The sequence below is a fragment of the Mobula birostris genome, chromosome 31, assembly GCF_030028105.1.
Source record: "Mobula birostris isolate sMobBir1 chromosome 31, sMobBir1.hap1, whole genome shotgun sequence".
Classification (NCBI taxonomy): domain Eukaryota; kingdom Metazoa; phylum Chordata; class Chondrichthyes; order Myliobatiformes; family Myliobatidae; genus Mobula; species Mobula birostris.
The window spans coordinates 10814711-10837943 of NC_092400.1; positions in this window are offsets into that span (position 1 = coordinate 10814711).

The window sequence follows — 23233 nt, forward strand, 5'->3', positions numbered from 1 at the left end:
AGTGGAAGAGCAACTCCCAGGAAACCCTGCTACAGTGGTTGATGGAATGAACTTGGTCTAAAGAGCGAAAGGTGAACAAGTTACTTTCAAAGGTGTTGTCACAACAATTCTGGGTATGGCTCTGAGGAAAGGGAATCAGAGTAGCAGAATAGATGTTGTGTTTGACACATACAACTAGAACTCTATCAAGAATAGTGAAAGATCTCTACGGGGTGAAGAGACTGGTCATGAGTTGCAAGGTATCACAGGCACACAGATGGTGAGGCAGTGGAGGAGCTTCCTGACCAAAGTCAGTAACAAAAATAGTCTCATTAGCTTCATAGTTCATGAATGGAGGAAGGCAGAGTACAGAGCAAAGCTACAGGAGAAGATTCTGTATGCAACTGTGAATGACAAATGTTACAGAATCACATTTCAAGACAGTGAGGAGGTGTCAGCTCTTCAGTGTCAACAAGAAGCAGATGGCCGCCTGCTTCTCCATGTTGCCCATGCCATAAAAGATGGATACCAGTCTGTCGTGATCTGCTCAGAAGACACAGATGTCTTTATCATATCTTTAGCATTTTGTGACAAGATTGAGGCACCATTGTTCCAGAAGTGAGGCAGTAGAACCCATACAAGGCTTGTAGACATCAGGAAGGCTGCTGCCACTGTTGGCATAGAGGTTTGTAGGGCTCTCATCGAGTTGCACGCATATACAGGATGTGACACTGTAAGTGCTTTTGCAGGCAAAGGGAAGACAAGTGCCCTAAAACTTCTGACCATCAACAGGGAAGCTCAGGACACATTCTTAGAGTTGGGTCAGGAATGGGACCTCTCCCCAGAACAGATGGACAAACTGGAGGCATTTACATGTCTCCTGTATGCCCCAAAAGCATCAACCACCAAGGTCAGTGAGCTCAGGTATCACCTTTTCTGTGCCAAAAAAGGTGAAATCGAAAGTCATCAACTCCCACCATGCAAGGACTGCTTAACAAAACATGCACAGCGAGCCAACTACCAGGCTGGTACATGGAGATGTTTGGAGAAGGACTCACAAGTGCCAAGCCCTGTTGGCAGAGGATGGAAGATGGAGAGAGAAGAGGAAGTTGAACAGTTGGTGGTGCACTGATGGAAGGCCAGCCAGCACCTGATGCCGTCCTGGATCTACTGGCCTGTAACTGTCCAAAAAAAATGTTCACTCCCAAGATGTATGTGTGTTGCGAATGGCCTCAGGTGTACTGACATGTATAGACTGGCATACTGTGAGAACCAGGCATCCACCTCAGAGAGTGTGGAAAGTTCAGATGAAGATGTGGAAGGCTTGGAAAATTATTATGATTATTAATAGGTTATGAAAGTATGGAAAGCAGTCTTTGATTAAATATTCATTTTACAACCAAATGGGACCTACGTTATGGCCATGTGGAACCCCACATTTGAATTATTGTACTGTAATTCTATATGCTATGACAAAAGCTTAAGATTGTTTTGATTTGATACAACAATATGGAAAATATCATGACATTGATAAAACTCCAGAAATCTCTCCAAATGAGGGTTTTTACCTTTTTGGGGGGGGGGGTAACATTTTCTGCAGTACTGATGTTAATATGGAATATATACAAAAAGTGATTGCTTATTTGAAGTAATAAAGCTACCACTGGTGCAATGCTATCACATATTTTCCAACTCTAGAGATGTATACGTTGCCAAAAGTCACTATGAGTATTATTCCCCTCAGATGGTACCGACCAACCCTACTGGGTCATGGACTATACCCATTGATGTAATTACTGTACTGTGGAATTCCCATCTTAAACAACTTTGCCTTCCCACTTGCTATTAAGTTCCCCCTTGGAATCTCTTTCTATCTTCTAGCATGATGCTCAGTGGCCCGTTGCCCGTTCACCACCCCCCCCCCACTTTCAGCTCTGTAAAGGACAGTATGCCAAAGGCAATAGTTAAATGCAGATTATTTTCAGAACTTGCCCTCACATGCACAATTAGATTTTCCCAGTTTGCGTTAGTGCATTTGGACAAGAAGGCTCAAGAGAGCTTAAAACAGAAGCAGGACAGTTACTGAGCTCCTTGCTGCTGCTTCAACATCAATACAATCACGGCTGATCTTTTACCTCAGCATTGCTTTTCAGCACTTGGATTTCCTTGGCTTCCCAAAATTCATCCAGGTAGCTTTGAAGGTTTTTGCAACCTCTGGAGAAGAGAGCTCCAGAGAGTCAGTACAGCCTGAAATTGCTCATCGCAGATAGGTACAGGAGAGGAAAGGTCCTTTCAGTTCCATCACACCACGGCAACCATCACACACCCAATTATGTGAATCCTTACTAATTCTAGGTAACCTTAACCACTGATGTTCTCCTAGTCATAGTCATAGCCATACTTTATTGATCCCGAGGGAAATTGGTTTTCGTTACAGTTGCACCAACCAAGAATAGAGTATAAACATAGCAATATAAAACCATAAATAATTAGATAGTAATATGTAAATTATGCCAGGAAATAAGTCCAGGACCAGCCTATTGGCTCGGGGTGTCTGACCCTCCAAGGGAGGAGTTGTAAAGTTTGATGGCCACAGGCAGGAATGACTTCCTATGATGCTCTGTGTTGCATCTCGGTGGAATGAGTCTCTGGCTGAATGTACTCCTGTGCCCAACTAGCACATTATGTAGTGGATGGGAGACATTGTCCAAGATGGCATGCAACTTGGACAGCATCCTCTTTTCAGACACCACCAAACACACCTCACCTACCCATCTAGTTTTCTTCTCCTTTTGTTCACCTCTCCCAACCCCCTACTCTTTCCCCGAGTTAGTGTGCACATTTTGGCCACCCATGTGGTTCCACCCATTACCTACCAGTCCCGCCAATCCCCATACCCCCACCTGGTTCAGTCTGTCCATCTTCACTTCCCACCTGGTTTCACCAATCAACTCCCAACCTCTGTCCCACCCCGTCCCCTCCACCACTTCCACATTTGCTTCCACCTCTTATCTATCTCCTTTATTTCCCTTTTACCCCACTGATCTTCCACACACTGTAATACTCTGGCAGACGTTCCTCTTCCTTTTCTGTCCTGATGAAGAAACTCAACATGAAACATTGGCTTACAGCTTTTGACGACACAGGTATTGTTTGACATACTCTGCCAATGTTCTGTCTTTTTCTTTTGTTCCTAGCAAGAGAGATTCTCCCTACCTTCCTTTAATACCCTTGAATTGCTCCACCATTGATAATTCCACTTGTTATACAGAAACTTTAGTAGATCAGTAACATGAACAAATGTGGCTGGATATTCTGCAGGGAGTGACCCACCCTTAGATACCCTAAATCCTGTTCACAGTGTTGTTGGAAACATGATGGAATACTGCCCGTTTGCACGGGGGAATGCTGGTCTAATCAAACAGGTGGCTCCGTAGCGCAGTGACAGTACCAGCGACCCCGGTTCTATTCCTGCCGCTGTCTGTAAGGAGTTTGTACGTTCTTCTTGTGACCGCATGAGTTTCCTCCCACAGCCCAAAGATGTACGGGTTGGTAGGATAGTCCGTCATTGTAAATTGTCCCTCAATTAGGCTGGGGTTAAATGGGGGCTTGTTGGACAGTGTGGGTCGAAGGGCCAGCGGGACCTATTCTGCGCTGCAACTCAATAAATAAATAAAGTAAGGAGCTTGATATCTTTGAAGACCACCAAACCACTTGATTGACACCACACTCATTCTAAATATTTACTCCCTTCACACATCACTGCACAATAGCCTTACTGCAATTTTGTGAAGACTTGTTGATTGGGATCTTCAAAACAAGAACACAAGGACCATGGAACCATCACCAATTGCATGCTGTCCTTCAAGTGACACACCGTTCTGACTGGAAGTATATCACTGTCCCTTTAATACTACTTCTTAGAACAATATGATTCAAGAACACGGTGGCTCATAGCAATCCAAGAGTTTGTAAAGTTATCTTATCAAAGGATTGAGCAGGTTAAAGATCAGTTGGATATATGGGCAGGGAAATGGCAGATAGTGTTTAATCAGGACAAGTGTGGGGCGTTTTACTTTAGGGTGCCAGATGAAAGAGGAAAGTATGTAGTAATTGGCAGCACTATTAAGAGCACTGATGTTCAAAGTCATTTTATTATCAAAGTACATATATATGTCCCCACATACTGGCTCGAGATTTATTTTCTTTCAAGCATGTGTAGGAACGAAGAAATACAATAGAATTTTATGAAGAAATGGACATAAACAAAGCCTGACAAACAACCACTGTGGAAAAGAAGGCAAACAGTGGAAGTTAGAATGATTCTGAGAACATGAGATATATGGAATCGTTGAAAGTGAGCGTGTAAGCCATAGAGTCAGTTAAGTGAATGAAGCTATCCATGCTGGTTCAAGGGGCCTGATGGTTGTAGGATAATAACTGGTCTTGTGGGACCCAAGGCATCTGTTCATTCTGCCTGGTGGCAGAAGCAAGGACAGAGCATGGCCTGGATTTGGGGGGGTGGGGGGCATGGGGATCTTTGATGATGGAAACAACAGGAATTCTGCAGATGCTGGAAATTCAAGCAACATACATCAAAGTTGCTGGTGAACGCAGCAGGCCAGGCAGCATCTGTAGGAAGAGGTGCAGTCGACGTTTCAGGCCGAGACCCTTCGTCAGGTCTAACTGAAGGAAGAGTGAGTAAGGGATTTGAAAGTTGGAGGGGGAGGGGGAGATCCAAAATGATAGGAGAAGACAGGAGGGGGAGGGATGGAGCCAAGAGCTGGACAGGTGATAGGCAAAAGGGGATACGAGAGGATCATGGGACAGGAGGCCCAGGGAGAAAGACAAGGGGGGGGACCCAGAGGATGGGCAAGAGGTATATTCAGAGGGACAGAGGGAGAAAAAGGAGAGTGAGAGAAAGAATGTGTGCATAAAAATAAGTAACAGATGGGGTACGAGGGGGAGGTGGGGCCTTAGCGGAAGTTAGAGAAGTCGATGTTCATGCCATCAGGTTGGAGGCTACCCAGACGGAATATAAGGTGTTGGTCCTCCAACCTGAGTGTGGCTTCATCTTTACAGTAGAGGAGGCCGTGGATAGACATGTCAGAATGGGAATGGGATGTGGAATTAAAATGTGTGGCCACTGGGAGATCCTGCTTTCTCTGGCGGACAGGGCATAGGTGTTCAGCAAAGCGGTCTCCCAGTCTGCGTCGGGTCTCGCCAATATATAAAAGGCCACATCGGGAGCACCGGACGCAGTATATCACCCCAGATGGATGCTGTTTTGTTGTGGCAGCACTCCTCGTAAGTACACTCGGTGGTGGGATGGGATTCACCTGTGATGGACTGGGCTTCATCCACCACTTTTTGTAGCCTTTTCTGTTCTCGGGCTTTATGTTTCCCACACCAAGTTGTGATGCAACCAGTTAGGATACTCTCCACGGTGAATGTAAAGGAGTTTGTACAAGCTCTGGTGACAAGTTGGATTTACTCAAACATTGAAGAAAGTACAGGCACTTTCCGGTCTTCCTGGTGAGGGCTCTTTTATGCTGGTCCTCTAATACATTAACACAAAGGAATTTTCAAGCTGTTGACTCTCTCCACCTTGGTTCCCCTAATAGTCATAGTCATACTTTATTGATCCCGGGGGAAATTGGTTTTCGTTACAGTTGCACCATAAATAATTAAATATTAATAGAACCATAAATAGTTAAATAGTAATATGTAAATTATGCCAGGAAATAAATCCAGGACCAGCCTATTGGCTCAGGGTGTCTGACCCTTCAAGGGAGGAGTTATAAAGTTTGATGGCCACAGGCAGGAATGACTTCCTATGACGCTCTGTGTTGCATCTTGGTGGAATGAGTCTCTGGCTGAATATACTCCTGTGCCCAGCCAGTCCATTATGTAGTGGATGGGAGACATTGTCCAAGATGGCATGCAACTTGGACAGCATCCTCTTTTCAGACACCACCATCAGAGAGTCCAGTTCCATCCCCACAACATCACTGGCCTTACGAATGAGTTTGTTGATCCTGTTGGTGTCTGCTACCACTTCTAATGAGAAATGAGCACCAGCATCTTCCTCTTGTAGACAATAATCAGCTCTTTTGTTTTGCTGATTTTGAGTGCGAGGCTGCTGTTGTGGCACCACTCAACGAGATTGTCAATCTCTCTCTCATATGCTGACTCGTCGTCAGATTCAACAGTGGCATAGTCAACAAACATAAATATGATGCTGGAGTTGTACTTAGCTGCACAAACGGAAGTATGAAGTGAGTAGAGCAATGGACCATTCACACAGCCCTGTGGTGCACTTGTGCTGGTGGTAAGTGGGGAAGAAATTTTGATGCCAATCCATACTAAAGTGATGCCTGCCTGTGAGGAAATTGAGGATCCAGTTTCACAGAGGTATCAAGGGACAGGTGTTGGAGCTTAGTGATGAATTTTGAGGGGGCAGTGGCTTTGAATTCTGAACCTGCAGTCAATGAAGAGCATCCTGCTGTGTGCATCTTCATTGCCCATGTGTTCCAAAGATGGGTGAAGAGCCAACCTGTGTGACGATAGGCAAACTAGAGGAAATCCATGTATCACACCAGGAAGGAGGTGACGTATTTCATGACCAGCCTCTCAAAGCACTTCATCATGGTGGTTGTAAGGGCTACTGGACAACAGTGGTTGAGGCAGGTTACCACGTTTTTCTTGGGTGCCAGTAGAAAGCAGTTGGGTACCTCAGACTGCCGAAGCTTGAGATACGCAGAGGGATCATGAGTCCATAGCTCCCCGAAATTGGCAACACATGAAGATAGGGCAGTAAATGACACAGCCGGTTTACTTGCCTTCATCCTTTGGAGTGTTGAGTATAAAAGTCATGTTGTAGTCGCATAAAAGTTTTGAGATTTCACTTTTAGGTTATTATGTGCAGAACTAGTCATCACATTACAGGAAGGCTGTGGAGACTTTTGGCGAGGATGCAGAAAAGATATTCGCTAGGATGTTGCCTGCATTAGAAAGTATTAATTATATAATGAGGTTGGACAAACTTGGATTTTTTTTTTTGGACATCAGAGGCTGAGGGGAGACCTAATAGAAGTGCATTGAATTATGAGAGACATAGACAGCTTAGATTGATTGTTCCCCCCCCCCCAGTGTAAATGTCACATGGGATAGCTTTAAGGTGTGTGTGTGTGGGGGGGGGTGGTGGTGTGTGTGTGTGTGTGTGTGTGTGTGTGTGTGTGTGGTTTAAAAAAGATTTACTTGGTATAGCTTTAACATGAAGGGGAGAGGGTGCGTAAAGAAGATTCATACTTCAAGTTTTTTTTTTGGACAGAGTGGCAGGTGCCTAGAACACACTGTCAGGGGAAATGGTTGAAACAGATAAAAGGGAAATGTTTAAGAGGCTTTAAGACAGACGCATGAACAAGCACAGATTTGAAGGATATCGATATTTGTAGGCAGATGTGCTGTTTAAATTGGCGGCGTGGTCAGAGCAGACGTTGTGGGACGACTAGCCTGTCCTATACTGTTCTACGTTCCAAGAGGGCAGTCAACCATCACTACCTTTTGATCAGTTTGGCCCTAACTAATTTCATAATCTGTGAGTGCATTAAAATATTCATATCAATATATCTACTTTTGTTTTAGCAAAATGTCAGCTGCAATTTGACATACTTACCAAGGGTAAGATTATGGAATGAATATGGTGTGGAATTTCATATGCAAGTGTGGTGTACACCAGATCTGCATGTGTGCAACAGATGTATTTACACTATACCCAACCTCCTTATCTTGTATGTTTGTCAAATCCTGCACTCAAACACATCATGGTTGATTATTAATGGCTTTGTCCCAAACCAAAGAGCCCTCTGAATTTTCTCCTCAAAATTGGTGCAAACTTTCACTCGTCACTTTGGGCATGACAGGAAACAGTTACTTTCTTCCAGGTATTTTGAGTAAATTATTCTATTTCTCTTCATAGCCTATACGGTATCTTCTATTTTCTTAAATCCATAATATTCCATGCTTAGTGTGCAGTGTTAAATAAGTGAAACACTTATTTAAATATTTGAAGTACAATGGGATTCCATGCTTTCTCATGCATAGTTATTTGCCTTTATTGTGGTTATTTATGCCAGTTTATGTCCTTCAGCCTATGTAGTTACAGTCAACAGGAAGTTCAGGTGTAAAGTGATATTGACAGAATGGACATGTGAATTATGTAAATTTCAGGTATGAAGTCTCCACTCCAGTGGTGAATCTAAATGCAGATGGATGACCATTTTACAGAGCACCTACTCTGTCCGCTAGAGTGACACCAAGCTTCCTGTTGCTGCTATGTTCCTTCTCTATCCCACGCTCATTTTGACCTCTGCCAACAGCCTCCGACTCTGTCCTAGCAAGGTCCAACCGACTTTGGAGGAACAACACTCATTTTCCATTGCAACCTTCAGAATTTAATTTTTAATCTGACAGCTTCAGATAGCTTGCTCATTTCTGTCCATATTAGAAGTGGCTATTCCTGCTATAACTCATTCATCTGTAATATGGTTCAGTTTGCTCTTTTTTAAAAAAAGTCCCCTTTTTTTATTACAAAACTATAACATTTACAAAATACACAATATAAACATCAAGTATTTACAAGTGAACAAATTCAAATATTATTACTGTCTTTAAAAGTCAATTCCTTGGGGGTGGGGGTAGCACCACTCCCAGAAATCCTCTACTGTACCTATCATGACCACGTTCTCCTTCACGGACGGCTGGGTATGCACATATCCTTGGAAGATGGGCAAGCAGTTAGCCCTGGTACAGTCCTCAACTTTCCACTGTCTGGACCTGTTAATGGTCACCTTGGCCAGGCCCAGGAGCAAGCCCACCAGTAAATCCACAAGTGATCCATCCCCTACCTTACTGCATAGGAGCATGGGTACAAAATGTAACCAGACCTGCTGGACATGTCCCACACCCCTGCTTTACGTAACATTTTACATTTCTGTGCATTAGTTTCTTCTACCTGTTTCCATTGACATATCAACACTGCAGTTTCTCCTAACCTTTCCTAATCATGTCACTGATGTTCCCTTCCCTCCCATGCACCACTTTATACCTACACTCCAGATCTCATAACTACACCGACACAGTCACTATCCTATGGTGTTTGCATAAGTCCTGCTGCTACCTGACCAAGAGACTCTTGGCAAAAGGAATTCTTTATCGCTTCAACATTTCCTGTCAGTCACCTTAGGCACAGATACTCCTGCACAACTTGCCACTTTATATCCATAAATAAGTCCAAGTATACAAGCTAATCTTGTGACCACACTCAATATTTGTGCATTATGTTTTACAGAATGTTTTTATAATTGTGTTTTTTATGCTGCATCAGGTCTGGAGTAACAATAATTTTGTTCTCCTTCACTCTAGTGTATTGAAAAATGGCAATAAACAGTCTTGAATTTCTCCCATCTTCTTTGAAACTTAAATCTAGATTGTTTTCCCTCACTTACCCAATTCTGACAGAAGATCTTGGAGCTTAAAGGTGAACCCTGTTTCTCCATCAGGGCACTGAAGTAGGGATCCATTTGCAGACCCAGTACTGTGCACACAGTGATATTAATTGAGTAACAAATCCCAAGATGCAAGCAAAGTTCGCACCAAAGTTCAAGCAGAGATCAAAGCAACCAGAGAAATCCAAAAACTAGAATTGGGAAACAGGCAGAATCAATATTCAGACAGACAGAGTGCGCTACAAATGCTGGAAAGGCTCAGGGAAACTCACTGCTACAATCTGGCAACAAATAGGTGAAAACACAGGACTGAAATACACTGAGCAATAAACAGAGAGGCAGATGATAGCTGGAGCACAATGAGACAGAAGTGGCAGCAATACAGGTAATAATGAGAAACAGGTGAGGGACGGAGTACTCAGTAATACAGGGGCCGGAGTAGAGCAGGAGCGGGGACAGGAGCTCATGGCAATTCAAAACCACAGACTGACAGCTAGGGGGAAAACACACAAAAAGACAGAGTTCAACTGGAGGTACTGATATTCTCTTTCTACAGATTCTAACTGACCTCCTGACTTTATTTTCAGTTTCTGGCATCTCCATTTAAAAAAAAATTTCATTCAGGTGCAAGATATCATTTTAATCATATCTGATTTTTAGCCCGGTGACCACTTAGAAAAGTTTTCTAAAGAGCTAGTTATAACTGTGCTTGAAGAAGTCAGTTCTGTCCATGCTCTCTAGGTAATGTTGGGCATTAATTGGCATGTAGTAAGGTTGTGGCAATGCTGGAATTGATTTGAGGTCTTCAGCTCTCATTTCAAGAGAACTAGAATGTAAAAGCAAGGATGTAATGCTGAGGCTTTGATCAGACTGCACTTGGAGTATTGTGAGCAGTTTTGAGCCCTGAGTCAAAGAAAAGATGTGCTGGCATTGGAAAGCGTCCAGAGGAGGTTCACAAAAATGGTCTCAGAAATGTTAGGGTTAACAGATGAGCACCTGAAGGCTGTGGAACTGTACTCACTGGAGCTTAGAAGAATGATGGGGGATCTCATTGAAACCTATCGGATATTGAAAGGCCTCGATAGAGTGAACGTGGAGAAGATGTTTCCTATAGCGGTGTAGGCCAGAGGGCACATTCTCTGATTATGAGGGTGTCCCTTTAGAACAGGGACAAGAAGGAATTTCTTTAGTTAGAGGATGCTGAGTCTGTGGAGTTCATTGCCACAGACAGCTGTGCAGTCCAAGTTATTATTTAAAGGTTGATAGGTTCTCGATTAGTAAGGGCACCAACAGTTCAAAGTTACAAAAAGTTCCAAGTACACTTATTATCAAAGTGTGTGTAAGTTATACAACCTTGAGATTTGTCTGCTTACGAAACAAGAATCGAATTTTAAAGATATTAAGACCCAATGTGCAGAGAGAGAAGAAACACACAAATTATACAAACAAGCAAAGCAAGTAACAGGATTCAGATCAAAAGTGAGTCCAAAGCTCCAAAGCCCAGAGCCGCCAGAGCCGGCCCATAGCCTCAGCCTCAGCACCACAGAGAGCGGAGTGAACATCGCAGAGCAGCGAGCAAGAACCGGCCCCGACCCTTGCCTCCGGTCTCAACACCCTGAGCAGTCCACAAAGAGATGAGCAATCATCTCACCCACACTGCAGTTATCTTGTGGGCAGTGCGTGGTAGGAGTGATACTCCGGGCATGCAGGACGGATCTGACTGGGAGGGCCCCTCGCTCGGCCAGCCAGGCAAGGTCTTGATGCTTGGTGAGACCTGGCCATGAGACATTCTGCCACAAAGCCATCCCTTTAATAGCTCAGCTTCTTGAAGTTTAAAGTTAAAACCTAGCATTAGTAGCTCCAACTAATTTAGATCTAGTGGAAGAAACAACATTATAATATTTAATCAACCATACCCCGCACTCCAAATTCTACTCCCTAATTAAAACGGAAGCAGGTGGGGTGTGAAGTCAGGGTTTATTTTAAGCTTCCAAAAATCTTTAATCTTCAGCCAATCCAAACTTCCAGCCTTGCTTTTAGGAGAGGAAGAGGGGAGAGAATATAAAAAATAGCCTTTTGTTACTTATACATTAAGTCTGACTGGCAGGAATATTATTGAGGATGAGAAACAAGGAGATAAAAGAGGGATTCTTCATGAAAAGTAACTGATCTTTCTTTTTGTTCAGCTGCTTTGGAGTGAGCATTGGAGAAGGGTTAAGTGTTAACCTGTATTTTCTCCTTCCAGATGCAAAGTTATATACTTCTAGCACTCGCTCTTTCGTTCAACATTATTCTCTTTTGAAACATTGATCTTATGATGAAATCCTTCATATTAAAGGGATCGTACCATTTGACACTCTTCACCTGATTAGATTAATGACTTCCTGTTCCTTTTCTTAGATCCCTGCTAAGAACTATTAATTCTGGAAGTGATCAAAGACCACTTGGAAGCAGGTTCAAAATGGTAAACGTTTGATAAGTTGGGCGGGAAGCTTCATCTTATTTTTCGTTTACCTGGAGACATGCAGTTGCAGTGTATTTAATGACCTAAGAGCTGGGGCTGATTCCCAACTGCATTTCAGCTGGTTGCACGTGTGTCATTTATTGCTTGTCAATTACCTTTTTGTTTATAAAATCAGAAGAATCTGAAACTACTCAGCAGGCCTGTCAGCATCTGAAGATAGGACACTAATAGGATTATCTCATCTTTTCACTTGATTGATGTTGGCAGACCTGCTGTACATTTTCTGGCTCCGAACTTAAACACGTGCAGATTTATCTTGCTCCCAGGCACCGAGGGGAAGCCAGGAGATTCCACCATTTTGAACCTTCAGCTGGAATTGACCGAATGAACACAAAGGTTTGGTGACTTTAGACAGGCACTGCATCTTGAAAAAACTGAGTTTCCATAACCTTTTGCGCGAGTTTAAAATCATTAAAATCGTGAAGCTGAACGGAGCCTTCAATGCTGGTCATGAGCCAAAATAAGCTAATTACCACAGCAAGGGTCCTCTAATTGTTCCAGTTTGCAGAATTACAACCTTAAACTCTGAGTTAGACCCAAGGACACCCACAACTAGAAGTGTTTTGAAAGTTTTAAATGCAAGTGTTTCTGCAGATGCTGAAAATGCAGAGCAATGCACACACAATGCTGAAGGAACTCAGCAGGTCAGGCAGCATCTATGGAGAGGAAAAAACAGTCGATATTTTTGGGTTGAGACTTTTCACCAGGGTTTTATAAGCTTGTTATTTAGTAATGCATGCATTAAGAAATAATAAAAATGTTTTTCCAGAATGATATCATGAAAACACGTGACAAACCGACTTAAAAACTAACTAAAACCACATAATTATAACATATAGTTACAACAGTGCAAAGCAATACCGTAATTTGATAAGAACAGACCATGGAATGGAATGTTATGATGAGGTTGTATAAAGCATTGGTGAGGCCGAATCTGGAGTATTGTGTTCAGTTTTGGTCACCAAATTACAGGAAGGATATAAATAAGGTTGAAAGAGTGCAGAGAAGGTTTACAAGGATGTTGCCGGGACTTGAGAAACTCAGTTACAGAGAAAGGTTGAATAGGTTAGGACTTTATTCCCTGGAGCGTAGAAGAATGAGGGGGGATTTGATAGAGGTATATAAAATTATGATGGGTATAGATAGAGTGAATGCAAGCAGGCTTTTTCCACTGAGGCAAGGGGAGAAAAAAACCAGAGGACATGGGTTAAGGGTGAGGGGGGAAAAGTTTAAAGGGAACATTAGGGGGCGCTTCTTCACACAGAGAGTGGTGGGAGTATGGAATGAGCTGCCAGACGAGGTGGTAAATGTGGGTTCTTTTTTAACATTTAAGAATAAATTGGACAGGTACATGGATGGGAGGTGTATGGAGGGATATGGTCCGTGTGCAGGTCAGTGGGACTAGGCAGAAAATGGTTCGGCACAGCCAAGAAGGGCCAAAGGGCCTGTTTCTGTGCTGTAGTTTCTATGGTTTCTATGGCACAGTAAAAATCTCAGAGTCTCTCGGAAGTCCCATCATCTCACACAGATGGTAAACTTGCAGCGCCGCCAACTTGCCGATGCAGCATACTGGAAGCATCCGACCACAGTCTGACTCCAAGTCCATCCAAAAACTCCGAGCCTCCGACCAGCCCTCCGACGCCAAGCACCATCTCTGCCGAGCGCTTCAACCCCGGCCCCGGCAACAGGTAATAGGCAAAGCCGAGGATTTAGGGCCTTCCCCTCTGGAGATTCTCGATCGCACAGTAGCAGCGGCAGCGAAGTGGGCATTTCAGAAGTTTCTCCAGCTGTTCCTCCGTGCTTCTCACAGCTGTCTCCATCAAATCAGGATTGTGCACGGCATCCTAGTTAACACATACGATATCATTCAGAACGGCCGCGCACTCTGCATCACGCTGCCATCTTCTCCTCCCTCCTATACCTATTGAGGTCATTGTTGGCACTGGTGCTAAAGATGGGACAGTTAAAACCTGGCTGGAACACACACAAAATGCTGGAGGAACTCGGCAGGTCAAGCAGCATTTATGGAATTGAATAAATAGTCGATGTTCTAGGCTGAGACACTCCATCGGAACTGGCTAGGAAAGGGGGAAGAAGCCAGAGGAAGAGGGTGGGGGGAAGGAGAAGGAGGACAATCTACGTGAAGCCAGGTGATTGGGAATGGGAAGGCCTGCTGAGCTCCTCCAGCATTTTGTGTGTGGTGCTGGGGAAGGTAGGTGTGTGGGGGAGGGTGGTGGGAAGGAGGGATGAATTGAGAGGCTAGGAGGGGCTATGTGGAAAAGGTAAAGGGCCGAAGAAGAAAGAATCTGATAGGCCAGGAGAGTGGACCTTTGGAGAGTGGATTTCTGGAAATCTGACTATCTGGCTGTCCTCCTCCTCCCTGGATACAGGCGGAGAGCAAAGAGCAAGGCATCAGATGTAAGGACAACAAAGAGATGATCACAGGAGGCGGAGGAGCAGCTACGGGCCTCCTTTGGGTCAGCGGACTAGACCATGTTCAAGCTCTCATCAGAGAATCTCAGATAATATGCCATGGCTGTCACAAACTTTATAAAGACTCTCAGAGTCTTTCCCAACCAGAAACCCTGGATAAACCAAGAGATTTGAAACCTGTCCAGGGAAGCGTAAGCGGTCCAGGTGCGACTGAAAGTCCATCTTGCATGCAAAGTGGGAATCCCAGACTAAACTTAAATCACAGAGGGATGCTGGACAGCTGTGGTGGAGTTTGAATGCCATCATGTCCAACAAATCAAAACAAATGATAACAAAGTTCGTCCAGGGCTTCTGGTTGGTTGCAATGCCCAATGGAAATGAATCTGGAGGTGGTACATGGCAACATATGCATACTATATTTACTTTGAACTCTGAAGTAGATACAAGAGCAAAAAAAGTATGGGTGACGACAATTATGAATCCAAATTAGGTAACAGCTGTAATCAAAAATACAATTATTATTTTTAAATGACTGTTATCTGAGACTTTAATGTTGTCTCAGTTTTAATAAATGTTGAACTTCTAGCTGTTTTAATAACTTGTAATTTACTAACACTTTATATTTATTCCTGGTTGCAAATCCTGATTATATATGATAGTCCTACCAAAGTGAAGTGGGGTTGCAGATTGAATATGACCTTGGCAGTTTATCCAGAGTTGGATTGAAATGATTCCTCGGTTTGCAATGTGTATTCCTTCTGCTTATGCACTCCCTGCTCCTTAAATATCCTTTTGTCCTAAGTGCTCACAGTGGCAGTTCTCTGATTTCCTTCTGGTGCTTCAGGACATTATTTCTTTGCAATCAGTAAGTGCAATGAAAACCCACTGCCATTTAAAAAAAAGTTGGGGAAGTTAGGAAAACACAGAAGCTGGAAGCAATGCTTAATGAATTAATTTGGTTTGCCAGTACTGTGCATTTTTTCTAAACCCTGGAATGTTATTTGTTATTTCTCTTTAATTCTTTCTTCAGCAGTGTACTTACTTATTAGTTTCCATCATGAAATGAATGACTCATGGAAACTCTGGAACATGAGTCTTGTGCTGCACATTAATCAAAGTCTGTTTTTTTCCCCAAGAAGGATTCTCCCTTGATTCAACTGACACATATGAACAAAGTCTGTTAGCTACATTCAAAATCTTCAACATTTAACAAGCTCTTTGAGCAAATCAACGGTGAGATTATGACAGGAAAGTGCTCCATTTTGAATAAAAATTAATTGAATGCCAATATTATGTAAGAACAGCACTTCAATTAAACTTTAAAGCTTATCCCACTGACATCTCAACTGTCGCAAGATTGAGCTTAAGCAAACGTTTAAACATATTTTAACTATTACCCAAGAGCGAAAATTATCCCTAATATTTTTCATTTACTTCTGTAAGAAGATAAGGTACACAGGTAGAGTTTGCTTGACTGATACTTGGTTTTTCTAGGATTGTAGTAACGCTTCAGACAAGAAGTTGTATTAACCCTTGGAATGCTGGGAAATTTAGGGAAATTTTTGTCTGTCTGGACCGACAAGATTTTATGGATCACTTCATGTAATATGATGTCTATTGTTCATTATTATACCTAGTTTATACAATTAACAATAGTATTATCTGATAGAGAAAGTTAAAAAAAAATCAGTGGTCAAAGCAACCTTACCATGTCCAGACAAGTAGGTGTGGGTAATAAATGGCAGCTTTGTTAACAATACCCACACAACACAAAATAAGGAGCAAAACAAGCAACAAAATTAAAGTATAACTGTAAATAGCAACTGAATAATTTTAATCTAAGTACCTACTGAGATATTTTCCCTCTATTTCCTATCTGCATATTGCCAATTTTCTCTTGCTTCATTTTAAATATTATGTTCCATCCAATACATACTATTCATTAATTTTCAGGTGTAATAGTTATCCCTCATTTGTTGTTTCCTTGATTCATTTCACATAAGAACTGAGGAATGTAAGAAATCAGATCATTTGGCCTGTCGAGCCTGCTGCGCCATTCAAAATCATGGCTGATCTGGCCATTGAAAAGATTGAAAAGTTCAGGGTGTCGGGGCCAGAGGAGAAGAATGGGCTGGTGTTCAGCTCTCTGCTCGTGAGGTTTACTCGTCTCTGCACTGAACTGAGGCTGTGGCTTGCGATTAACAGACTCCTGGATCAGCTGTGATTGTGAACTCACTTTCATGAACTTCCGGTTCTGAATATTATTTGCTTACTTGTATTGTTTGCACAATTCGTTATTCTTTCTGCACTTTGGATGTTTGGCGGTATTCTTTTTTTTAATGGGTTCTATTGGGTTTCTTTGTCTGTAAAGAGATGATTCTCAAGGTTGATTTAAAAAATGTACTTTAGACCTTTGAACTTTGGACAGCTTCACCTACCTGCTTTTCTCTATAACTCTTAATTCCTCTGCAATGTAAATATCTATCTAACTATATCTTAAATATAATTAATGTGGTATCCTGTACAACTACTCTAGGCAGAGAATTCCACAGACCATGGAATTCAGCATGTGCTCAAAAGACACTGAAACTCTCACTGAAGACCAATTGAACTATGTTTCAAACTTCATACACAGAACCTGCACGAGGAATCTCTGACATGGATAAACTGTTCACTCTACATGTCAATGAAAAACATGTTATATGACAGCTATGCAGATAGATAGAATCAGGTTTATTATCACCGACATGTATCGTGGAATTTGTTAACCTAGCAGCAGCAGCAGTGTAGTGCAATACATAATATAGAAGAAAAAAAAGTAAATAAATAAGTAAATCAATTACAATAGACATATATTGAATAGATTAAAAATCGTGCAAAAAACAGAAATAACAAAAAACAGATCTGAGTGCTAAGGACCAGGTTCCGGAGCTTAGGAATCAGTTTATTTGGAATGATGGTATTAAAGGCGGAGCTGTAGTCAATGAAAAGGAGCCTTACGTGTGCGTCTTTATTCTCCAGGTGTTCTAAGGAGGAATGTAGGGCCAGAGAGATGGCATCTGCCATTGACCTGTTGCTCCGGTAGGCGAATTGCAAAGCGTCGAGGTTGACTGGTAGGCTGTGGTTGATGTGTGCCATAACCAATCTCTCGAAGCACTTCATAGCAATTGATGTCAGAGCCACAGGTCGATAGTCATTCAGGCATGCCACCTTGCTCTTCTTCGGGACTGGGATTATCATTGCCTTCTTAAAACACGAGGGGATCTTAGATTGAAGCAAGGAGCAGTTGAAGATGTCAGCAAACACTCCAGCTAGCTTACTTGCACAGGCCCGGAGAACCCGTCCTGGGATGCCATCTGGGCACGTTGCCTTCCTTGGATTTATCTTCAGGAAGGCCCTTCTAACGTTCTCCTTGGTGACGATGAATCTCGATGCCACCAGGTCCAGTTCATCCGGAGGGAGTGGGACGCTCCTCTGCTGTTCGAATCTTGCGTAGAATACGTTAAGCCCAACCACTCTCTGAGTAAAAAACCTTCCTCTAATATACCCCTTGAATCAAATATCGCTGTGATGATTGTACGTTCTAGTACCAATTGTTTAGCGACAATAAAGTATAAAGCATTGGGAGTTTAAAACCCTGTTTCCTTAAATGCACTTGTATCCCGGACCCACAGCCACGCTTCCTGCGTGGAATCCTATGAGGACGCATCTGTCCACAATCGGAGCTGTTTCCATCGGTTTTAAGCAGCGATAGTTCATTTAAACGCATTAAGACATCTTTGTTGCCTGTACTGACCTTGGAAGCAGTTGTGTTTTTTTAGCTGTATCAGGCTGAAATGAGAATATTTAATCGTATCCATTGAGAGTTCTGCTGCTACACAAGTCGCCCCTAGGCGCCCCGGAAGTAGTGTGCATTATTGATCCCAAAGGAAATGTCACAGTAGCATTACAAGTGCACGGATATAAATATTACAAGAAAAGGAAGGAAGAATAATGACTGAGGGTAAGAATGACCTCATATAGCGCTCTTTGGAGCAGCACAGTTGTTTCAAAAGTGCTCCTCTGTTCAGCCAAGGTGGCTGGCTGAGGGTGGGAAACATTGTCCAGAATTGACAGGACTTTCCGTAGGGTGCTTTGTTCTACCACAGCCTCCAGTGTGCCCAGCTTGACTCCTGTAACAGAGCCAGTCTTTCTAATCAGTTTTACTGAGCCTGTTGCCATCACCCATGTAGCACGAGAGTGGGAAGATTGGAACATGAACAGGTTACCTTTCCGAAATATTTTTTTTCCCAGCTCTTTATTAGCTACTGCAGTAATTTTCAAATCGGAGCTCTGGATTCTGAAAATTGATATGGTCATGTTGCAGGTGTGCAAGACGCACACAAGGGTGCCATTCATTGTTTTTTCTGTCCTTCCCAAAGTTTAATGGAAACTAGAGAGGACAATCTCCATTGCATTCTCAGTGGGTTGCATTCAATAGGAAACGTTAACTCATTTTATTGATGGGAAAAACTTGCCCATATTTTAGAATTGACTAAATTGATTGTGTTTTGGTAACTCTCAGCAACTTGTTTTCTGGAATGGCTTCTTATCTGAATCACAATAGGGTGCATTGAATATAGGAGCAACAAAAGATCACATTGCATTTATAACTCGGTACTTGAGTCTGGATCATGGCTCTGAAATAAATGACGTACTCCCCAGTTCCTATTATACTAATTAACTCTTCAGATTGTGCAGACTGGATTGCATTCCCAATTCAGTGGATTCTGGTTAATTGGGCCTTTGATTAATTGGGGCAGCCGCTTATGTGGGAACTCTTAACAGAACAAAAGCTAATTGAGAAAATAGCCAGGATCTCCTATGTGTTTGTTTGGGACACTATGTCACTTAATTGGGACGGGAGACTGCTGTCGAATAATTTCTAACTAGCGTCAGTCACGTGCACTTGCGTGACACTACACTGTGCTTAGAGCAAACAGTTTTTAAATAGCATCAGTTGTGTATGCTTGTGTTAAGTTATTCATTTGGGCCAATCAGCACCCAATTAAAAAGCAGTGATTTTTGACACTACTTCATACGGGATGGCAACTAAAGCTGTCTGTTATCTGCACTAGGTTCCTGCACTGATTTTGTTCATATACAGTTAATCAATAGAGCACAGCACCATACAGTGGATGAATTCCTCCGCCAATAACTATTAGGAACTAATACACAGTTTTCTTGTACTTTAGTGAAATAGGTAGTGGTCTAATTTGTTCTGTATTTCATTTAAATACATAACTTCTTACTCAGTTAAACAGTAGTTTGTCTTTTTTAAACTATATCCATGAAACTTCGGCTAATTGGGATAGCCACTTAATTTGGCGAAATTGTGTTAGTCCCGATGCGTTCCAGTTAATGGGAGTCCACTGTGGTTGCTCCCATCTGATTCTATCAGAATCCAATTTGTTGTTTGCTGTTAATGTGAATTTTTATTTTGCATCGCTGTGTTTCCAACCACGTTACCATTTGGAGATTACATTGTAACTAGTAACTAATCTAGGCTGTAAATCATGAAACAATCTGACTGCTGTATAAGCACTGCTTTGTTGGTTGTGTTGCACTCTCTCTCTATCTTCCTGGGTACATAATTTGATGCAGTTTTTTCCCACCTCGCATCCCACCCCCAACCCTTCATTTATTTCATCTGTCTTGTCCCCAGAACACCACATTTCAATCTTTGTTATGTTGTGGGCTGAGTACTTCAGCTGGTGAAATGATAAATGATGAAGCCTGGGCTTCAGATGTGCATTATTGTTTGGATTAACTTGCCCTCTTCAGAGTGCCACCTCAGTAATATCTTTCCCTTTCCTCTACAAAAGGTAACGCTGATGAAATCAAGTGCCCACTTACTAACAATAAGACTGTTCTATAAACTTCTGAAGCAAGCATTTCTCTGAGTTCTTTCCACAATCTTAAGATATTCCAAAATTCTTTACAATCACTTTACTGTCTCGAGTGTGGTCATTGTTACAGGTTGGGAAACACTTCTTGCCCATCTTGCAACTTGTTACAAACTAGCAGTCTGATAAAGACAGAGCCATTTATTTTACTGATCTTGGAAAAGGGATAAGAGGGAGCAGAGCTCTAAGGGATTGTGTGAACGTAAAAGAAAAAGTCAGTGAAGAACCAAATATTGCTACTTTTTACTGTCTGTTCAATGGTACTTATTCCTCAGAGGCACAAACTTACCATGTAGACTTGCTAAAGCAATGGCATGGTCTAGTTTAACTGGGATTACAAATAGCTGCTGCATTGCAACTGGATGCTAAATTCAAAGCACTTACCCCAAACGCTTACAATTACATAACAACTAGTGAAGCAGTTGTGAGCTGTTAAAGTGTGGCGGTTGTACAGTATACAGCAAGCTCAATAAAGTAAAGTAATGATCTCAAAAAGTGCAATGTGGCAAAGATTGAAGGGTGAATACTCGTGCGATTTCACTGCTCTTCCTTTGAATAACGGTGTGGGATCCTCTGCGTTCATCCTAGAGAGCAAATGGGGCCCAAATGAATGTCTTATCCAAAAGGTAGTCCACTCATTCGGGACACTTTTCGTAAATGGGCCAGCCTTGTTTATGTCACCATCTCTCCAGAGTGAGTCTTGAACTTACAACCTTTTGACTTAGCACAATTACTCCAAGTTGTGGTTACTGTATATTTGGTTGTGTTTATCGTAGCTGTCACTAAAGATATATTTTTTTCAGATGATTTAAGTGCTAATATTTTGGGAATCTATTGCACACATGAAATAATATACTAGATAAATATGTCCTGAAAGAGTGTCCATTGCCCCAGTGAAGTGATTAACTTTCATGTGATTTATCCAGTGACTTCTCCTGTTCCACAGTTCTTTCTGTTCAGATTAGCCCTGGCTACAATTTGCAAGAAAATCTTCAGTGCCTCCTCAACAAAATACAAAGAGAAAGGGAGTTTAAGGGAAAATGGATATTGCTGGAAAGTATCAGGCTGCTTTATAAATTGTGCGGTATCATAGTTATAATACAGCCGGCCGCTGGTGGGTGCAGTGGCATCTGCACCGGACCAGGCAAGTGATCCCGGGTTCGAATCCGGCTGGCTCCTTGCACACGTTCCATCCTGCTGGGTTGAACGTCAAGCTAGCAACTCGGCCTCGTTAAAAAAAAACACAAAGGAATGCTAAAGAAGTGTTAAGGTTGCTGCCTGATGTGCCGCAAGGCACAGAAAGGAGCAACAGCGACAATAGTTACAATATGTGGGACAATTGAATATAATTGGGTCTGGTTGTTACTCACCTTTATCCTCTTTTCAGATTCCCTGACTTGCACAGTCACTGAGATTGCGTAATGAAAGTACGACAACAAATCCCGGCTCTGGTTGTTGGCAGTTACACAAATAAAAATCTGTGTGCCTAATACACTGCAAAAGTTATGGAACGTTGAGTTCTGCAGTATCTAGGCTGGACTGAATGTGATTCTGTATAGGATGAGGTTCATCTCTTCATTAACTACCTCAGGCCATAATGTAATTACTATGTTTACAACATACAATTTAATTTTCAATCAAATTTTTTTTAAGATTAGCTAATTTTTTTGTAATTTGGCTAAGTGGTTCCAAAAGAATAATTTGACTGGAAGCATGGACACTTTCTTTTCCGAGTGTTTTAAGACTGTTTCAGCCTCCAAATTAAGTTCAGAGGACTTCAGCATTCAGAACTAATGTAAATATTGTTGATAAGCATGTGTTTTACAAGTAGATTAAAGGCTTTTTTTTTTGCTCAGATGTGAAGAAATCAAAGAGCCAAAATGTGCCTGGCTTTAGTTTCTTTTTGTTCGTTGTTATGTGCCGTGTCGTATGACACAGGCGATCATTGTCCCATGACCATGATTATTCGTGGCAAATTTTTGTGTAGAAGTGGTTTGCTATTGCCTTCTTCTGAGCAGTGTTATTACAAGATAGTTGACCCCAGCCATAATCAATACTCTTCAGAGATTATCTGCCTGGCGTCCATGGTCATATAACCAGGACATGTAATATACACCAGTTGCTCATATGGCCATTCACCACCTACTCCCATAAAGACTAGCTTTATTTGTCATACACAACACGCTGGAGGAACTCAGCAGGTCGGGCAGCATCTGTGGAAAAGATCGGTCGACGTTTCGGGCCGGAACCCTTCGTCAGGACGAATAATTTGACTGGAAGCATGGACATTTTCTTTTCCGAGTGTTTTAGGACTGTTTCAGCCTCCAAATTAAGTTCAGAGGACTTCAGCATTCAGAACTAATGTAAATATTGTTGATAAGCATGTGTTTTACAAGTAGATTAAAGGCTGACGAAGGGTTCCGGTTGGAAATGTCGACTGATCTTTTCCACGGATGCTGCCCGACCTGCTGAGTTCCTCCAGCGTGTTGTGTGTGTTGCTTTGACCCCAGCATCTGCAGATTATTTTGTGTTTATTTGTTATATGTACATCAAGACACTTGCACCAAATCAAATCAGCAATGATTGTGCTGTGTAGCCTGCAAGTGTTGCCAGTGTTTCGGCAGCAACATAGCATGTCCACAGCTCACTAACTATAACCCATATGTGTTGGAAACTGGGAGGAATCTGGAGCACCCATAGGAAGCAGGAAGAACAAGCACACTCCTTACAGACAGCAGTGGGAACTGAGCTCTGATGTAACAGCATTACTCTAACCGCTCCACTACCCTGCCTCCCGTTGGCACCTCAGCTCATTCACGTCAGCAGTTCAGCCCATCGTAACT